The sequence below is a fragment of the Rattus norvegicus genome, chromosome 10 (assembly GCF_021556685.1).
Source record: "Rattus norvegicus strain SHRSP/BbbUtx chromosome 10, alternate assembly SHRSP_T2T, whole genome shotgun sequence".
Taxonomy (NCBI): domain Eukaryota; kingdom Metazoa; phylum Chordata; class Mammalia; order Rodentia; family Muridae; genus Rattus; species Rattus norvegicus.
The window spans coordinates 55,818,430-55,836,327 of NC_141543.1; the positions used below are offsets into that span (position 1 = coordinate 55,818,430).

The window sequence follows — 17,898 nt, forward strand, 5'->3', positions numbered from 1 at the left end:
CTTGAGGGGGATGGCTCATTTTGCAGGACAGCCTGGGCATCTCTGGAGGCTGCTCTTGATGTGACCTCAAACAGCTCTCTGCCTCATTGGACTCCAGTTGCAATTCTACCGAAGAGGCGAGGTGAGAACCTACCAGCATTTCCCCAGCTTACCTTCAACCACGATAAAACCGGCAAGTGTCCCTCGAACCCTTCCTGTAGATTATTGCTTAGAAGGCCTGGAGTTAAATGAGAATAAGCTTTGAGGAACATGCAAGACATAGAAATAGAAATAAAAATACTAGCAGAGGTGTAGCTCGGTGGTAGGGTGCTTGCCTAACATGCACAGGCCCTGACCTCCATCCCTGGCCCTGTGAATGCATGATAGGAGAAAATATTGTGTACAGAAATGGAACTGTGAGATTTGGTTGGTCCTGGAGACAGAACAAGGGGCTTCTATCCCTGAGCTACACCTCCACCTAAGATGTGCTTTCAAAATACTTAGAGCCTTGCTTTTTAACCTACAAAGGTACCCCTTCTTGAGCGGATGCATGTCTTAGAAGCTCCTTGGACTCCAACTCTTGCCTCTGCTGTTATAGATTTACTTTCTTTTTCCAATAAGTAAAGACGTACCATTCTGTAGCTGTAGAGGACACTGTTAAAGAAAAATGGCTTCGTTAACTTGATAAACAGTAATGGTATTTTATGGAGGACACATATTTTCATATGTCTCTTAATTATTAGTATTTTTTTTCCATTTTTGACAAATGACCCAATAACATTCTTGGCAAAATATTCTTTGGGGGATATTTTTGTATAGATTTGGGGGAAGTTATTTACATTTAAAGCGCACTAAGCATAGTCATCTAAGTTGTAAATTTTCCTTGGTTTCCAGTTTGTCTTTCAATTTTACTTGTGATGATCTGGGGCATTTAACATTTCTATATGCAGTCCTTTAAAATCTCTTTTATGTAGGACTGGAGAGGTGGCCGGGCAGTTCAAAGCAGCAGCTGCTCTTGTAGAGGACCCGTGTTCAGTGCATAGCACCATCATGGGGTGACACACAACTTTCCATAACTCAAGCTCCAGGGGGATCCAAAGCTGCCTTCTAGCCTCTGTGGGCCCCACACATGCAAGAAATTTATAGATGCATAAATAAGAAATACAATAAAACTTTTTTTTGGAGCTGGGAACCGAACCCAGGGCCTTGCGCTTGCTAGGCAAGCACTCTACCACTGAGCTAAATCCCCAACCCAAAGGTCTCTATTTTTAAACATTGATTTGATTTTCGATACCAAGTGTATCATATTCAAATATCTATAACCTCAACCTCTTTTTTCTTTCTTCATATTCTCACCTTAATGCTTACTTTTGTTTGACGCAAACTGAGTTTATTCTGATTTAAATGTATACTATACACTAGAGTGTATCTCCTTCTGTGGACTGGACCTCCATTTCCCTACTGTAGTTATATAGCCAGACTTTAGAAGTCCTAAGTCATTTGGGGACCATTTCTTGCAGGAGCTAGATCTCAGCAGATTAAACAATAGAGAATAATTTGTCTCATTCCTGTAACTGAATCAACAGAGGGAAGCCTCAAAGGTTTACAAGCCATAGGTAGATGAACTTCAGTGTGCTCTAATCTGAATATGGACCAGGTATGAACATTCCAAAGATTTAGGGAAGAGGGAGCAAGGGAAAAGGAAGAATAGGAAAGGCAGACAGAGGAGAGGGAGGAAACATGGGTTAAGGGAAAGTTTTAACTTTTTAATTGTAAGAATAAAATTTGTGTGTGTGTGTGTGTGTGTGTGTGTACTTAATAGAAAATAAGATGTGTCACCAAGAGCACACCAAGTCCTACCCCAGGAGGGCAATTGTGAGACAGATCAAGGATATTGTTAGACTGAACTGTGAGGTCACACTTTCACCCCACCCGCATCACGCCCTGTCTCCCCCCAACAGGGAGTAGATAGCATTCTTTAAGAAAGGTTGGAGTCATACATGGCCCAGCTGGTTCTAATGTATAAGGTTCAACCATTCCTACCTCTGCCTTTAGAGAAGCCAAAACTATAGGTGTGCACCATCGTGCATAAGCTTTTAAATAAGGAGAGAAGAGGGAGGGAGGGAGGGAGGGAGGGAGGGAGGAAGGAAGGGAGGGAAGGAGGGAGGAGATGAGAAGGATTCGAGCAGGGCTTGTGAACTGCATTATACAGAATAGGTTACTTCTGTCCCAGACCACTGTAATGGAGCTAAGCGACCATGAGGAAGAGAGGAAGTGCTGAAGTCACTCAGGTGACTGCTGCTTAGCTATGAGGCAGGGCCATCAGCTGCCACAATAAGAGTTTATAGTTGCCACTCTGTTGGCCAGTTAGCTTGCCAGATCCCTCAGGCACACACGTGTCAATGAGCTTTCATCCAAAATGAACCACCTAGATTTCTGTCCTAATATGCCTACCCTTAGCTTTCTCTTTGTTCTGAAACAGGGGAGGTGACTTTACTCTCTCTCTCTCTCTCTCTCTCTCTCTCTCTCTCTCTCTCTCTCTCTCTCTCTCTCTGTCCATATTGAAAATTCGTCTCTATAACTTTGTTTGATTTTGACAGAAGGAAGAAAAGAAAATAGGCCTTTTGCTTCTCCAGCAAGACTTCGCTGTGGGTTTCTCAGAATGACTGGCTGTTTGTTCAACTGTTTAGATAAAATTGGAAGCAGCAAGCACTGGGAGAATAACTTATATAAGCATGGGTTTATTAGCAACCCGTGGCTCAATTTTGGCTGTGAGGACAGAGCTGGGAGGTCTAACAGAAGCCAGGAAGCCTGTCTGCTGTCAATCAAGGTGGAAACAGCTGTCTTTCGCCATGTGGTACGGAAGAGCAAGCAGCCACCTTTACTCTTGTCCGTAGACAAGGATACAAGGCATCTCTGGGCTTCCACTATGGTACCAGGGGCCTCTGGGTTCCCTATTATTTATTGTCCAATTTTTCCTATTGTGCTTCGTGACCCTACAAAGTTTCATCATTCCAATAATCACCAACACTGCTGGAATCAGTTTCTTCTCCCAAATAAATTACCACTGCTAAGAGCATCCATCACTTTTGCCCAACCCCTCCCACGTTGCCATGGATACCCTGCTTCCTCAGCACCATCGTAGTGCTCACATCTGTCCATGTTACTTTCATTTCCCCCACACGATTACCCTCCATGTGTACGTTGTGAATTCTCCTTGTCTTTGCCTGGAAGGCTGCTGCAACTGTACCTATTACAACCTCCATGGCCTCAGAGACGGCTCATCATCTCCAAGGAAACACCCAAGTACTTGATCTGACAAGGTACCCAAGTTTTATGACTTATAGATTAATTTATGTTGCAAGTTCACCAAGGCTCTGACATAATTTACAGTTCTCATCCATGTAATGAATTACCTCATGAGCAAAGGAAAATAAAACTAGATGTCGTGTAAGAATCCAGTCCCCACCAGTCACAAAGCCACTTCCCACTCTTACTTTCCAATATTCCACAAATAGTCTGAGCGATGTCTTTTCCTTGGCAATATGGAAAGAGCAAAACAACCAAATGTTACAAAATAAGTCTAAACACTCCAGCAAACCTTCACAACAATAATAATAAAAGGAAAGACCTCTCTGGGATCCAGGCTCCTTACCGATGAGCTTGTAATCACCGGGCCTTTTGATTTCTTGTTTTCTCTCCTTTTTAGACATAATCCTACTATCTAACCCAGTCTGGCCTGGAGCCTGCAATGTAGACCAGACTGCCTTCAGATATGTCTTCTTCCCTCCTCAGTCTGGGATTATATAGGTGTGTGTTACTGTATCTAATTGTAAACATTTGTAAATTTTAATTGAAATCTTACATGAATAGGAAAACAGCAGGTCATGAATGATAATGGAAGAACTAGGAGGTTTATGTTTTCGAGATTGTATATTTTAAAACAAGTTTTAACATTTTCTTTCATTACCTGAACCCTCTTATAGGCTGACTACGTACCAGAGCAGGCCTTGCTCCCAGGACTAGCTTGACAAATACACAGGAAACTTGGCAAGGAAATATAATAATAATAATAATAATAATAATAATAATAATAATAATAATAATAAACAGAAAAGAATAAGCAGAGGAGGATAGAAAGGAGGAGGAAAGAGAAACAGAAGGAACTTAGTTAGAAATTGGCTGGGAAATAAATAGATAAATAATAATAATAAAAATATAACAACAACAATTTCAAAATTGCCAAGGGAGTGATGATAAAGTGGATGGGAGGGAGTGGGAGGAGTTTGAGGGGGTAAATACAATCAAAACGCATTGCACAGAATTCTCAAAGAATCAACAAAAATATTGCTAAAAACAAGCTGCACGCACATTTAATTTCTTCTGTGCAAATAAGCAAAATAAATAATAGCAGTGGTTAGAAGTCCCCACTTTCCGTTTGCTTCAACACGTCATCAAGACATGCCTGGCAGATCACATGACAGTTCAGGAGAGACCAGTCACCATCCCTCCCTTCCACTGCATATCCATCACGTGACCTCAGCTAGGATGCTTCACCTCACTAGTTTGGGTTTGCCCTGTAGAGGAGAGATGAGCTTGTGAGCTCCAGGTCTCCCTGGAGAGCTAGTGTTTCATGACGCCTGGCTGTGCTTTTGACAAGCATCTATCTTTATAAGCCTCTAAATCTGGAGCTCTGAGGTTTTCCTTAATCTCCAGTGTTTTCCACCATGAGATTACCTTATTTCTTGTAACTGTTCTTGGTGTTACATGCAAAGGCCAAGGAAAGCCTGTGAGACTTGACTGCAGGACTCTCCCGTGGCTTCTAAGGAGCCAATCCTGAAAGCCAGGTCTCAAGGACCCTGCAGAGAACAGGCCAAACAAGGGATCACATGTTCCTGACCTCAGCTCCCTCGACCCTAAAGAATCTTTAAAACTTCTGGACTCTTCGCTGTTCTCTAGATACCGAGGATGAGGAAATACACATTGGGAGGTGATGATAGTGTTAGGCCCAGGGTGACTAAAGATGGGTCTTTACCAAGGACACAGAGTCTGAGCCTTGAACACTTTCAAGAGTAAAAATGTTATGTGGCACAGGAGATTATTTAATTTTTACCTTTTTATTTATGTGCCTGTTTAAGTGTGTGCCATGTATGTGGGTGTCTAAAGAGACCAAAGGTTGTGCCAAGTCCCCTGGAACTGGAGTCACAGGTGGTTGTGAACTACCCAGCGTGGGTACAGGGACTGAACTCTGGTACTCTGGAATAGCAGCAAGTACTCTTGGCCACCGAACAATCATTCTAGTGGCCCCAAATAGAGAATTCTTCACCAATGGAATAATGTGTATAAAATCTGAATTTTGAATTCACATGGCACATTCTGGCCAGGGCTAGCTTCCTGAGCAGGTGACCTGTGCTGTCGTGGGGTTCCATTTTTAGAAGGCCCCTGACTTAGTTTATTGCCACACCATCACCATCTAAAAATTCTTAATTGTTTCTGAACAAAGGCCTGGTACTATCATTTCCCATTGAGACTCACAAAATAAATCTTATCTCCTAGTTGGCATGGCTTAGGGAAGGGGCCCCCAAGGGTTGTGGTGAAACATGAGACTGGCAAGGATCTGAGATGTCCTTCTCAAGCACTTGCAATGGTTTCTGCAGAGTAATATGGCAACATTGATATTTTTTGGATGACTAACACTATGCAGACAATGATCGAGACCCAAGGCTCATTCGCAGACTCTCACGATCCGTAGATAAATCATGGAAATCCACTTGGAAATAGAAAAAGAGAGTGGATATGCAGAAAAAGACCAAAACTTCACTTACTTTGACTTAATGACAAATTAGGGAAAGATGGATGGAGGAGACACTTGTGAAGCAGAAGAAGAGACAGAGACAGACACAGGCAGACCGACACACATAGAAATCAAACTAACATGTCCTCTCTGAGAGACTTTTTAAAAGATTTACTGTTATGTTTTTAAGTGTGTTTTGTGTGTGAGTATGTACAATTGAGTGCAGAGTCCTCTGAGGCCAGAGCTGACTTACAGGTGGTCGTGAGTTGTCTAAACATGCATGCTGGGAAATGCAGTAAATGCTCTTAATTGCTGTCTATCTCTCAAGCCCTTGTTCATTCATTCTTCATTCATTCATTCATTCATCCATTCATTCATTCAGGATTTGCTGATCACCCACTGCTTGTCCAAATACATTCAGACCCAGGGATCCAGCTATGAGTAAAGCTCCATCTATGCAGTGCTTTGTGTGTGTGTGTGTGTGTGTGTGTGTGTGTGTGTGTGTGTGTGTGTGTGTGTGTGTAATGGGGTATGCTAGGGGCAGAAAACATTTCCTGTGTAGTTCTGATGGATGTTCTGGTGGCCTTTCTTTCTGGCCATTGTTTTGAGGCTGGCTAGCCACTCAGCCAGACTGGGTTTCTCTGGGAAGTTTGGAAATGTAACCAGAAGTCTGACGGCTGCTTCTGACCATGTGAACTGATGGCAGCTTCTGCCACGTGAGCTGAGCAATGCTGTGGTTGGTCAGTGCTGGGTGGGAAGGGGTTCAGAGTAGAGAAGCACTTCTAGCTAAGTGTCCAGCCTCCAGTTCCAGCGTATCTGTGCTTAAGTCCTGGCACTCTCCTTGAGTTTCACAGGGCACACCAGCACAGGCTGGCTAGCAGTCTATGGTTAAACAGCTTTTAAAAATTCTATTATTTGATTTTCTTTTCTCACAAAGGTCCCCAGTGTTAGCAATTGAGAGAGGCATTGGCGGCAGAAGCCATCAATATCACCAGCTGCTACTTTGAGATCTGCCTTTTCTTTTCATCTGAATTTCTGTCCATTTTTGAGAGGGTGTGTAATTCTGTGACCCATGCTGGGCTCAAACTTGTGATCCCCCTGCCTCAGACTACCCTGAGTGCTGGGATAGGGGCATACACAACCATGCCAGGCTCTCATCAACTTCTAAATTTTGCTCTATTTTTTCAAAGACTCCTTGGTACATAGATCCAGAGTTTTAAAAGGTGGCTAAACTGTGCATAACCAACATGAGTCACAAGGCATGCTTAGGAGTCTGGGTGAAGCGAGACACAAAAGCAGCTCAGGTTACTGCAGACAATGCCGACACACTCTCTAAGCACACTGGAAAGTCACAAACCCTCAACATGACAGAGAAATGACAGAGAAGAAGCAGCCCAATGACGGCTTTCCCCGCAAGGACAGTCATGACTACGTCTAACTGAGTCCTGGGGCATCTCCTCTGTGCTAAAGTTGACCCCAGAGGAGTTAGATGCACCCCGCATTCTCCCGCCCTTGGCATTGCTGTTGCCTTCCAGGGCACTTTTGGGAAGGCTGCTGGCTGATGGATGGGTGAATCCCTGGGTAGACGGAGCAAGAGCAGTACTGGTGGTTTTAGAGCTGACGCAGACATATGTCATACCTAGCACTCTCCATTGCTTGTCTTACGGGAGGATCCCTCATCAAAACCCACTCTCTATCTGGTGTTATCTAACACTAGGAAAAAGCCTTGTGTCACCCGAGGGTCTCCCACGGTCCTATTTGGGGCATAAAGTTATCATATTTCTCAGAACAGTGAAAGGGGATACAAATCCAGGGAACTGGAATGGACAGGTTAGATTACCTGTTTCAATCCTGGACACGGTTACCTACAAGCCTGAGAGAAAGCGGTTATCTTTGTGTTTAGGCTGAGCTGAGGCTGCTTGTTGCCTTCTGTGTGGGTCTGGGCTTAGTGGCTAGCCCAGGCAAGCATGTGTTCACAGGAAGGGTGAGGCCAGGTGAACTCTGTCTTTTCCTGAGGCTCAGGGGTGCCCTGACTCTCTGCCTCCTTTTGGGAGATTAGGAGACATTACTTACGCCCGCTTCTAGCTCAGGCATTTGGAGGATCCACACAAACAGAATACCAACAGTGTGGCCTTCAGTCCTCAAGCAGTTACTTCAATGACCTAGCCTCACGCAAAGGCTCAAGTTGTTTCAAAGAGATGTCTGTTCACACAAACACTGCGAAGCTGTTCTTTCCCCTAAGCACCACACTCTCGGTTTGTCAAAACATTTGAAGAAGACTAATTCATGCCTCAAAAGGAATTCTCTCTCACTCACAAAGCTGCCAGGTCTGTAAGCTTACGGCTTTCATGTTAAAATATGTCAAGGCATTAGAGTGAGGAGGAACGAGAGCCTCGGCAGAGACTCAGAGGCATGCGTGTTGTGGAGGTGACAAGAGTTGCAGTATGTGCCTTCAGTACAGAGAAAAAAGTCCAGTGGTTTAGGATTCTGGCTCCTGCCCACTCTGCCTGGGGTGGGTGCCTACGGGAAGCGTCACAGCAAAGTGGGAAGCCTGGGTTCCGAAGCCAAGGACACGCATGCGCAAGACCAAGCTTTTCTATTTACAGGCCATAGGGTCCCTGCTTCAGTTTCACCAAAGAATCAGGGAAGCATACTGTCAGTCTCTCCCTATAGGACAGTATGAGGATTAATAAGGTTAAACGTTTGCAACAGGATCCAGCAAACATTGAGGATCCCCCCCCAATAATCCTCAGGGTGTTGCATCAGGCTTCTGTGAACCTCATGGGGGGCTCTGTAGGCTATAGGTCCCACCGCCTGTCACCCGGAATCTCTGCACAGGAGAACTGCTCAGCTGCAGAGCACTGTTTTGTCCATTGCCAACAGGTTCTGAAGTACAGAACAGAAACTCGGCAAGTGACATAAACAATTTCAAACAATAATTTCAGAAGACAAATTGCTCCATTTGGGCACCAAGATTCCTCCGCAGAGGCTTTCCCCGCTTGTTTATGTATGCTGTGGCACTGAGCCATGAGTGAATTAAGCAGACAGCATGCACACGCTCCAGAAGGAACAGCAGGAAGGGTGGGGTGGCGGGGGACCTCCCGATTGACCTGCTTTCCTTGAAAGCTATTGCTGAGGGAGGTCCTCTAGCAAAGGGACTCTGATTTATGTCTCCTATCTATTCGTTCATAGAGAAGTCACATGACTTGGTGCCAGGAGATAAGAGTTCAAGTCCAGCTCCACCATGCTTTCTTTGCTTGTGGAAATTTGGCCAGATCACAGGCACCTTTCTGACTCATTTCCCATCCCTAGGGAGATGAAATCATCACACTTGTGGTTTAGGTAACAAGGGTGATCATATCTCTTTAATCATGATAAACAAATAAACAGTATAAACAGGTAAACAGGAGCAGGACTGATATAGATAGAAGCCAAGAGCAAATTGGGAATAAGGGAATTAGAAACTAGAACAAGGTGTGGTTTGTAAGGTCAAAGACATTCTCCTTAAAGACAGACAGATTCCTCTTTTCCACGTTGCTGTGGTCCCTGGATTTTAGTTTTCCTAAAACTCCGGATTCACAAGGCTGAGGAGATGGTTTGGTTTGCAAAGCACACATGAAAATCTGAACTCAGATCCCCAGTTCTATGCAGAAGGTCAGGCAAGGCCCGTTTCCACAAGGGACCTCTTTTTAAAAGGAAGGTGGAGAGCAAGGTAGGCTCCCGACCAGAATCAGGGTTGTGTTCTGTGTGCACTTTTGAAGTCCTCTACTTGCACTGTAAGCATTTTTATAAGTCATTATTCTTTGAAAACATACATTTAATGCACAAGTTATGAGGCACTATATATAATTATCCAAATAGGATAATTCCCTTTTGTTGGACAGCTCAAATTTTTTCCACAAATTTTTCTGCAGGATATATAGATATAAATCTTTAACCCTCTCATATCATATGAGGGGGTGTTATGTTACACATATTATTATGTGTATGCTACATGTGTGTGCACATATGTAGGAACATTGCATTTCTAATATAGAAAAATATAACAACTTAATAAATATTATATTTAATGATCATATTTTAAGAGAAGAAAAGATGACTCTACTGTTTCAACACCAGGCTTTGAAGAAAACAGATGACTTCAGATCATTTTCCAGTTAGAATATCCTGTGGTGATGGGTACTAATGCACGTAGGACAGCAGAACCAGTAGCGAAGGCTGGCTCTTCTGCCTAGCTGCTGTCACATCATCCTGTTTCCCCCCATTCATTGCTGAGTTACATTCTTTGGATCTCCACCTCAGCTTCTAGTCCACCTCCTCAGCCGTGAACCCAGTGCAGATGATTGCTACGGAGTGGAAGGCTTTAAGCTGAGGAACCTTGGGTTGAGAGAAAACCTGGGTCGGAGGCCAGGCATTGCCTGCCTCTGCCTCTGGTTTTTCCCGTACTGTTTCTCAGCCGGTCTTGTGGGAAGCTGGAGGACAGATCTCTCTCCCTCTACTGCACGGCCTTGGACTCGTCTCCACACTACTAAAAACTACCCTTCTCAACCGCATAGCCAGCCTCCTGTTTAGAGTTGGTGAGAAGATAACAGAAGTATCGATGGCCATGCCTTAGTTTTGATAGAGGAAGGGAAGGTTAATGCATCACAGAAAGAGAAGGTATTAGCCGACCATGACTAAAACTCGATTCCTTCTGGAGAAAGCTCTTCTCTCTGGCTCTATTTTTAGCCAGGAGTATTTTCGATTATAGTATAAGAGCTCGGACTCTTAGCAGTGCCCAAGGAAGAGCCTTTGGAAATACCCATAGCCAGTGGGGAGCTTGTCAGAACCCACCCCAGGCCTAGAACTCTCTAACGCTGCACAAACTGGGTCTAAGATAAGGCCACCCATCCCTGTTGTGGAGCTGGAGCCGGAAAATAGCTCCTTCTTCAAACACTTTTTGAAAGAGAGAATGAGTAGCCAAAAGTGCCTGATAGGATAAAGTATAAATTCCACGATAGCATGAATTATCTTCAGGGCTCTTAAGCATGCATGGTCAGAAGAATTACTCAGAGTGAGGACTGTCACAGACCTGCTGTCATTCAGACTCAATATAATCATATTTCTATAATGACATCTAATAATTTCAACACTGTGTAAGTTAACATGCTATATGATGATGATCAACATATATGATGATCACATGCTTTTGTGTGTGACACCACTGCAGCTCACTGACAAGGGATTTACAGCTTTTGTACCTTTTACATGCTCTCTCACCAAAGCCTCCTGAAATCTCCAGTGAGGGGGCATCTTGGTTCCGACTTTTACAAGCGGAAGTGGAGAGAATGGGCCCCTGAAGATACACAGCCTGGTTCATGCACCCACTGGCATCTAGAGTTTTAATCTAAGCCCAACAGACTTTAGTAGCACTGGCTTAACTTTAAATTTTGAATTAGGTAGTTTCAGCATTGAGTGGTATCTACTTATATACAGCTATAAATGCTCCCTCAGAGTCTGAGCGCTCTGGTAGTGGTGGACGCTGTACTTTCTGCATTGTCTCTATGCAAGTGAATTTATGGTAAAATTTAACTACAAGTTAGGCACAGTAAAATATTAACAATGCCTCAGTAAACAGAAAAAATAATATCTTACTAAAAGCTATTTAGTGTTTTTGTTTTGTTTTGTTTTGTTTTTGTTTGCTATTTGACCTTTTCAGTTCAAGGTTCATCATACGGCTAACTGAAACTGGAGAAAGCAAGATGCTGGGTAAGGGGCGAGAAGGAGGAATGGTGATTAACACTAGGGGCTGAGTGTTCTCAGTCTCTTTTGGTTGCACTGTGAGGTCGACAGGAGTTTGAGGACAGATCCATTTTTCAGGTACCCAGCCAATCCCTCACCATATTGCTTCTGAAAGACAGTAAATGTATTCCCCTGCTACCCCCACATCTATCTCGCCAAGGCCTAAAGATAAACAACAGATAGAACCCAGGATCATGTCATTGCTGTGTGTTACAGAAGGTATAAAAGACACTCAAGAAGCGACCAAAATAAGCAGTGTAGAGAAGGACATCTGAAGTCACACGGACATATTTGTGATTTTGCTTTCATTATCGACTTCTGTTAAGAGTATTTCAAGTTTAAAAGGCATTTTCTTTATCTTTTTCTTTCAATGCCTAAGGTTAAGAAGTGAGTCTAATCCTTAGCATTTATTAACATTTGTATGTGTGTATTAAATGTATATCCTATGTCTATGTCACTTAATTTTCTTAAAGTTTTTCCAGCCTCTTAAGGCCAGGGGCTTGAAATATATAATCAAACTAATTACATTATTTATATCTTATAAAATCATACTTGAAGTTTTATCAACATGATCAAAGACTTGTAGAAGTACAGCATTTCTAGCCTCTGCTAAGATAGGATATTCTCCTTACATTTTAGGCAAAATTGAAAATTAGGTAAACATAAGCGCACTCTTATTTTGAGAGATGCAAATGGAGAAGACCTTTCTGTGCCTGAGACCAGGGTCCTTCTCAGTAACGTGACATGGCTCCTTTTCCATGTCTTATTAATGCATAATTTAAAAACGTAAATAAAATGTGCTGCCAAATCATGTTATAGTCTGTCTTTAGAATTCAGAATTTCGTGCTGTAGAGGTGGTTCAGAGGCCAAGAGCACTTTGTGTTCTTGCAGAAGACTTGGTTTGAGTCTCAGAACCTACGTGGTGCCTCACAAGTATCTGCAGAGGGTCTGATGTCCTATTCTGATCTCCATGGGCACCAGGTACGTACCTGTTGGATATACATAGGAACAGACAAAACAGTCCTGCGTATAAAATAAAATAATTAAATCTATTTTTTTAAAAAATATTGAGAATCTTGGGTATCTTTTTGTATTAGTTCACTTATTTTTTTGGAAAATCATTTTCTGATTTGGATTACGGTATGAATTTAACATAATTTAATTAAATATGGTCTTTGCAGGTGAACGTTTATGTAAATAACATCTTTCTCAGGCCAAACAACAGAAACCCCGTTGTTGTTTGTTTGTTTGAGACAGGGTCTCCCTATGTAGCCCAGGCTAGGATTGAAATATTGATCTTCCTCAGTGCTGGGATTATAAGTATGAATTTCCATTCTGGCTTATAAACTATGATGCAATGAAATATCTAAATCGGTGTGCTGACACTTAGGAGACTAAGGCGGGAGGATTTCAAGAGAGGTCAAACTGGGTTATACAGAAGACACCTCTCAAGAAATAGCAACAGAAGAATCCCAAGTATCTGCACATATGCCTAGGACTTACAGTGGGTACCCTGAAGTCTCATGACTGATTGTGAGGTCCACACAAAAGTCTGTCCTGTGAGACTCGCATGAAATCATGCCAAGTATTTTATAGCTACAAATAGGTTACGTAGCTATAGTCACCCGTAGGAATATACCCATACTTTCGCATTTGTACAGCACTAAATGTTACCAAGTTTGTAAATTTTAACTCATTTTACCTATGGAAGATGTAGCATCCTGGCTTTCAGCTCACACTGGTGGGGGTAGATAATTTTTGGGCTTCGATGTTGTCCATTTCCTGAGTTTACATTAGAGATCCGTGTGATTGACTTAAAGTTAAAAAAGAAAAAAACCTACAACAAAACAAAACCCAAAACAACAAAAATCTCAACCACCCAAAACCCCAAAACCCCTTATACTGTTTTGAGTGTGCTTGTGGTTCTGCGTGGGACCACATCCTTAGCTCTCCCTGGCCACATACCCGTGGGTTAGGGGGTGGCTACAAGTTTGGGGTCTTTCATGTATTTGTTGACCATCTCCCCTCAATTCTTCCTCTGTGTTGTTTGCTTTAAATCTTATTTGTAACAGAAATATTTGCAATACTTTTGCCTTGAAAATGTTTTCCAGAACTATTTTTTCAAGTTACTATTTGACTTAAGTTTCTTTGGGTGATTTTTTTTCCCAAGTAAAGTTTTTCATTTTTAAGTGGCTAGTACATTCATTTTTTTTCTTCTTTGGCTGTGGAGGCATGCATGGGAAAGCTGGCCTATGCCAAGATTATAAAGTTGCTCTCTGCTCTCTTCTCTACAACATCTTATAGACTTGCTTTATTGGAATCGATTTTAAAGTTCATGGATATCAATTTTCCCAATTAGACTTTCATCACATTTTTCTGTGACTATGAAGAACTAATAACACATGAGTACGTCTATACCACACACACACACACACACACACACACACACACACACACACACACACACACGGCAGGAGTGCATGTGTGTATGCAGCTGTGTAAGATCATATGTGATCCTGATAACTTTTTTCTCTTTTACTCTCCATCTTTATAAAGAGTTCTTACGTGTCTATGTGTCATGTCTTAGACTAGGTATCTTCTCATTATGTTATTAGCTTTCAAATTTTCTTGGTATTTCCTCTGAGACAAAAATCATATTTGCTGGTCAAGTTGTATGAAAATCCAGAGATAAAGTGTAGCATGAATAATTTAACACTGAAACAAGTAGCCTTATTAGTAACTATTTGCTGATGAGAACAGTGACTGGGACCATATTTGGAGTTGTAGTCAGAAAGTCTACTGGTGGTTCAGGTGTGTGTGTGTGTGTGTGTGTGTGTGTGTGTGTGTGTGTGTGTGTGGTGTGTGTGTGTACAGATGAGGAGTAAAAGGAGAAGACCACATTACCTCAATTCAGTGGGACACACAGATTCATAACTGGTTTCCAGGTCATTTGACATCTTGAATCTCACCACCCTCATCTATAACTGAGGAAAATTATTCCTACCCCACGATCCTTTTCTATATCTCAGATGAGGTCATAGATAATAAGATTCAGAGATTCCTAGTCCTCTTTGATAAATTATCAGTTTTGTTTGGTAGCAAGTGCTTCCTAGATAGTGGGCAATGTAGGGCTTTCCAAATAAACCCTTCTTCCTTTTCCTATTCTTTCTCACTGAAGAGACACAAAAGTCTTCTATGCGAATACAAGTTGCTATTGGAAACCAATGCACAGCAATTCAGTTCTCCTGCAGGCAAGCATTCATCATCTGTGGAAGTAGGTCAGGGTTGATCTAGGTACGAAAATGCCAGCCACCATCATGGGTGACAGAATTCAAGTCTGTTATTCAGACACTCAGGAATTTATCTAATGAGGACTTATCAGGCCAATGAAGATAAGAAAAAGAACCAATTTTGTTCTTAAAGGGTTTCATTGTGTTATGTACAATGATTTTAGGAGTAGCATTATGCACATATAAAATCAAAACTGAGATTTCCAAGACAACTGATTAGTAAATTGCCAACATCTGCCCTCCAGACTGCAGAGTCTTAAAGCAGACTTGATTCACACTTCTGTGGAAATATCTAGAACATCACACTGAACAACAGAAAGGCTTAAACTGATGCTCAGAGTATAACCTTGACAAATCTCTGGAAGGCCTTTCAAGGAGGTTGCTGCCCAGTTCATGCCAGAAAACACTTTCTGTGCTTAACCGTTTTTGTTTTGTTTTGCTTTTGCTTTTGTTTTTCTGAGCTTCACTGAAACTTCTGGAACATTACCCTGTACTAAAACATTGCCCACAGCCGTGTAGATGCCAAGGCTAACTGGCTCCCTAAAGGACGCGTGTTTCTAGAAGCAGTGAACAGAAGAGTTTTCAGTCTACTTTCATCTTGTCAGATCATCTGTGTACTGCGATGGCCCAGGAAGTCCATTCTTGAAGAAACAGTGGATGTCTTCGTGCCAGTAGACAAGGGTCCCTAAAAGGAGCTGTACATGGAGGCTGAAAACCTTACCTGTGTGTTCATCCAACAGGACACTAGGCAGTGCTGGTTAAGACAGCATTTGTGAGTTGAGAATCTATTTACTCCTGCTACACACACCAAACATCACCAAGTCCCGATGTAGAAGATCACCCAGTAAATATATTTTAAAATATTAGAAGGTTTTCATTTACTTTGAATCTACAGCTTGTCATAGGGAGGTAACACGGCCAGATGTAGCTCAGAGAGAAACTATTGCACTCAAGTCCTCCAGGAGGAGAGTGAGAGAATTTATCCTCCATCATCTACAGGAGAAAGAAAGATATTATTCTCCCTTCAAAGACTCCAGAAAGCATTCAGGGGGGGCATTCTGGGAAAGAATAAAAAAAAGGAGCAGCGAACCTTATTTATTGTAGATTTCTGAGGGATAAAAGATACGTCTTGTTTGAACAAAATTTGGCAAACTCTCTGTTTTGTCTAAGAACAGTGATCCACATCTGGTTAAGTAAAGCTTGATTTATTAGCAATTCTGGAAAAGAGATAACCACTACCTGCTTAGTAAAGTAGAAAAATCTAAGAGCTAAAAGTTTAAGGTTGCAAAGCCATTTGGCTAACGCCTGTTGTTATTGCTGTTAATCCTATTTATGTCCATCAGAATCTTTTAACTACTTCAGGTTTCTCTCTTGTGGGACTCACTCGCCAGTGTGTCAGGCAAGCCATTCCCACAAGGAGAGTAAGATTTCTCCCTGTAAAATGAGTTCTTAGGAACTGTCAGGGATCTTTCCCCCATGGAGCCCCCCCTGCAGTTGCAAAGACCATGAGTCACTTTGCCAACATGCCAATAGAGACCCAGAGAGCAAAGCTGGCTTTCCCAAGGTCACGCTGTCAGGGAAGATAGAGTAGCACCCACGTGGCTCTGCCTCCGGGGTAGAGGGAGTGGTAATTCTGCAGACGCCTGCAGAACACAACTCCTGGTCCTCCAACCCGCACCTGGACAGAGACACCAGGTGCCTGCTCGCCACCTGTTAGGGAGCGTGCTGTGGGTAATTGCACCTGCTCTCATTCAGGTTAAACTCTGCTTAAACGTGTAGCATTTTACACCCAGGGACCTAGCACTTGGCTTCTGACCTGCATTTATGTTTTCTTCAAATTAATCTACTTTGGATTAGTGACCATTGAAGTAAACTCATTACAATGTGATATAAAGTATTTTCCATCTCTGTCATATAATGTAGCAGATAAAATGAACACTATTTGCTCTGACCTTTAAAAAATAATAGCCACTTCCACTCCCTTACCCAGCCCTCATAGTGCTGGGGACTGAACTTGGAGTCCTCTGCATGCTAGGCAAGTTCTCTCATACAGGCACCATCTCTAGTACTCCCCCCACCCCCTTGTTCTAGAGAATCAGAGATTACAGCTCAATCACAGACCCTGGTGTGTGATGTCCAGTCACACATCTCACATCTGCCCATAAGTGATTTCACTTACTAATTAATCTGACCATAGCAATTATGCACATAACCACCTGCAAACCCTAGAGCAGATCGTACTTCCTGAGGTCGGAACACACCCCTCCTAGCCTGGCCCACTTTGATGCCCCTTTGCATTCTAAATTTTTACAGACTGTTCTCCATTTGGGACGTACTTAGTGCTTGCGTGTGAAGGTGAGAGCTGGCTGAAGTTCTCAGCATTGCACTCACCTCGCTCTATATACTCCTTTTAAGTGAATTTCAGCACATACCCACGTACCTAAAAGAACAGATACTCTTTGCTTTTATTGTTCTTTGAACAGTCTTTGCCGGGAAATATGACAAGTATTTGTTTCTGAAGTCCGAGGATCAAACCCCGAGTCAGCTGAGCACATACTGAGCCACGCCCTGCTTTGTAGCTCCCTTTCTATGCCAAGCCCTGGTCTAGGTGTTAGAGGGCAAAGAGCGGTAAGCCAAAAGCCGATAAGAATTATTCTTGTATGCATAGAATCATAGTATACCAGTAAGTAAGTAAAATGTTTAGTCTGTGCAAAGGTTTTGAGTGGACAGGGGATAAAAATAGGGAAGACAGAAGGGAGAGCTTTTGCATCTAACTCAGATAGGGTGAGAAAAGCCCATGCTCTGTGAATACATCCACTGCTATCAGACTTGGGGATGTGACCCTAGTCTGACCCTGAAAGTGTCTTTGCCCTTTACAAATGATTTAAAATATCACTGGAGGTGGAGGCCCATGTCTCTAATTACAGCACCAGTAGGCTGAGGCAGGAGGATCACCCACTGTTCTAGGCCATCCTGGGCTATGTAGTAGGTTATAGGCTAGCCTGGCCTAGAGAATGACCTGGTCTCGAAGTTAATTAATTAAAAGATGAATTA

At 42.6% G+C, this 17,898-nt stretch overlaps 1 protein-coding gene and 1 long non-coding RNA gene across 6 annotated transcripts in view; one reads left to right on the plus strand and one right to left on the minus strand.

Annotated features, from left to right (window-relative positions):
* Positions 1-17,898, minus strand: part of Myocd (myocardin) — a 94,475-nt gene that overhangs the window by 72,095 nt on the left and 4,482 nt on the right.
* On the plus strand, positions 18-3,055 carry LOC120095121 (uncharacterized). Its single transcript, XR_015631723.1, has 2 exons — positions 18-121; positions 2,580-3,055. It is a non-coding gene; the product is annotated as an uncharacterized LOC120095121 (long non-coding RNA).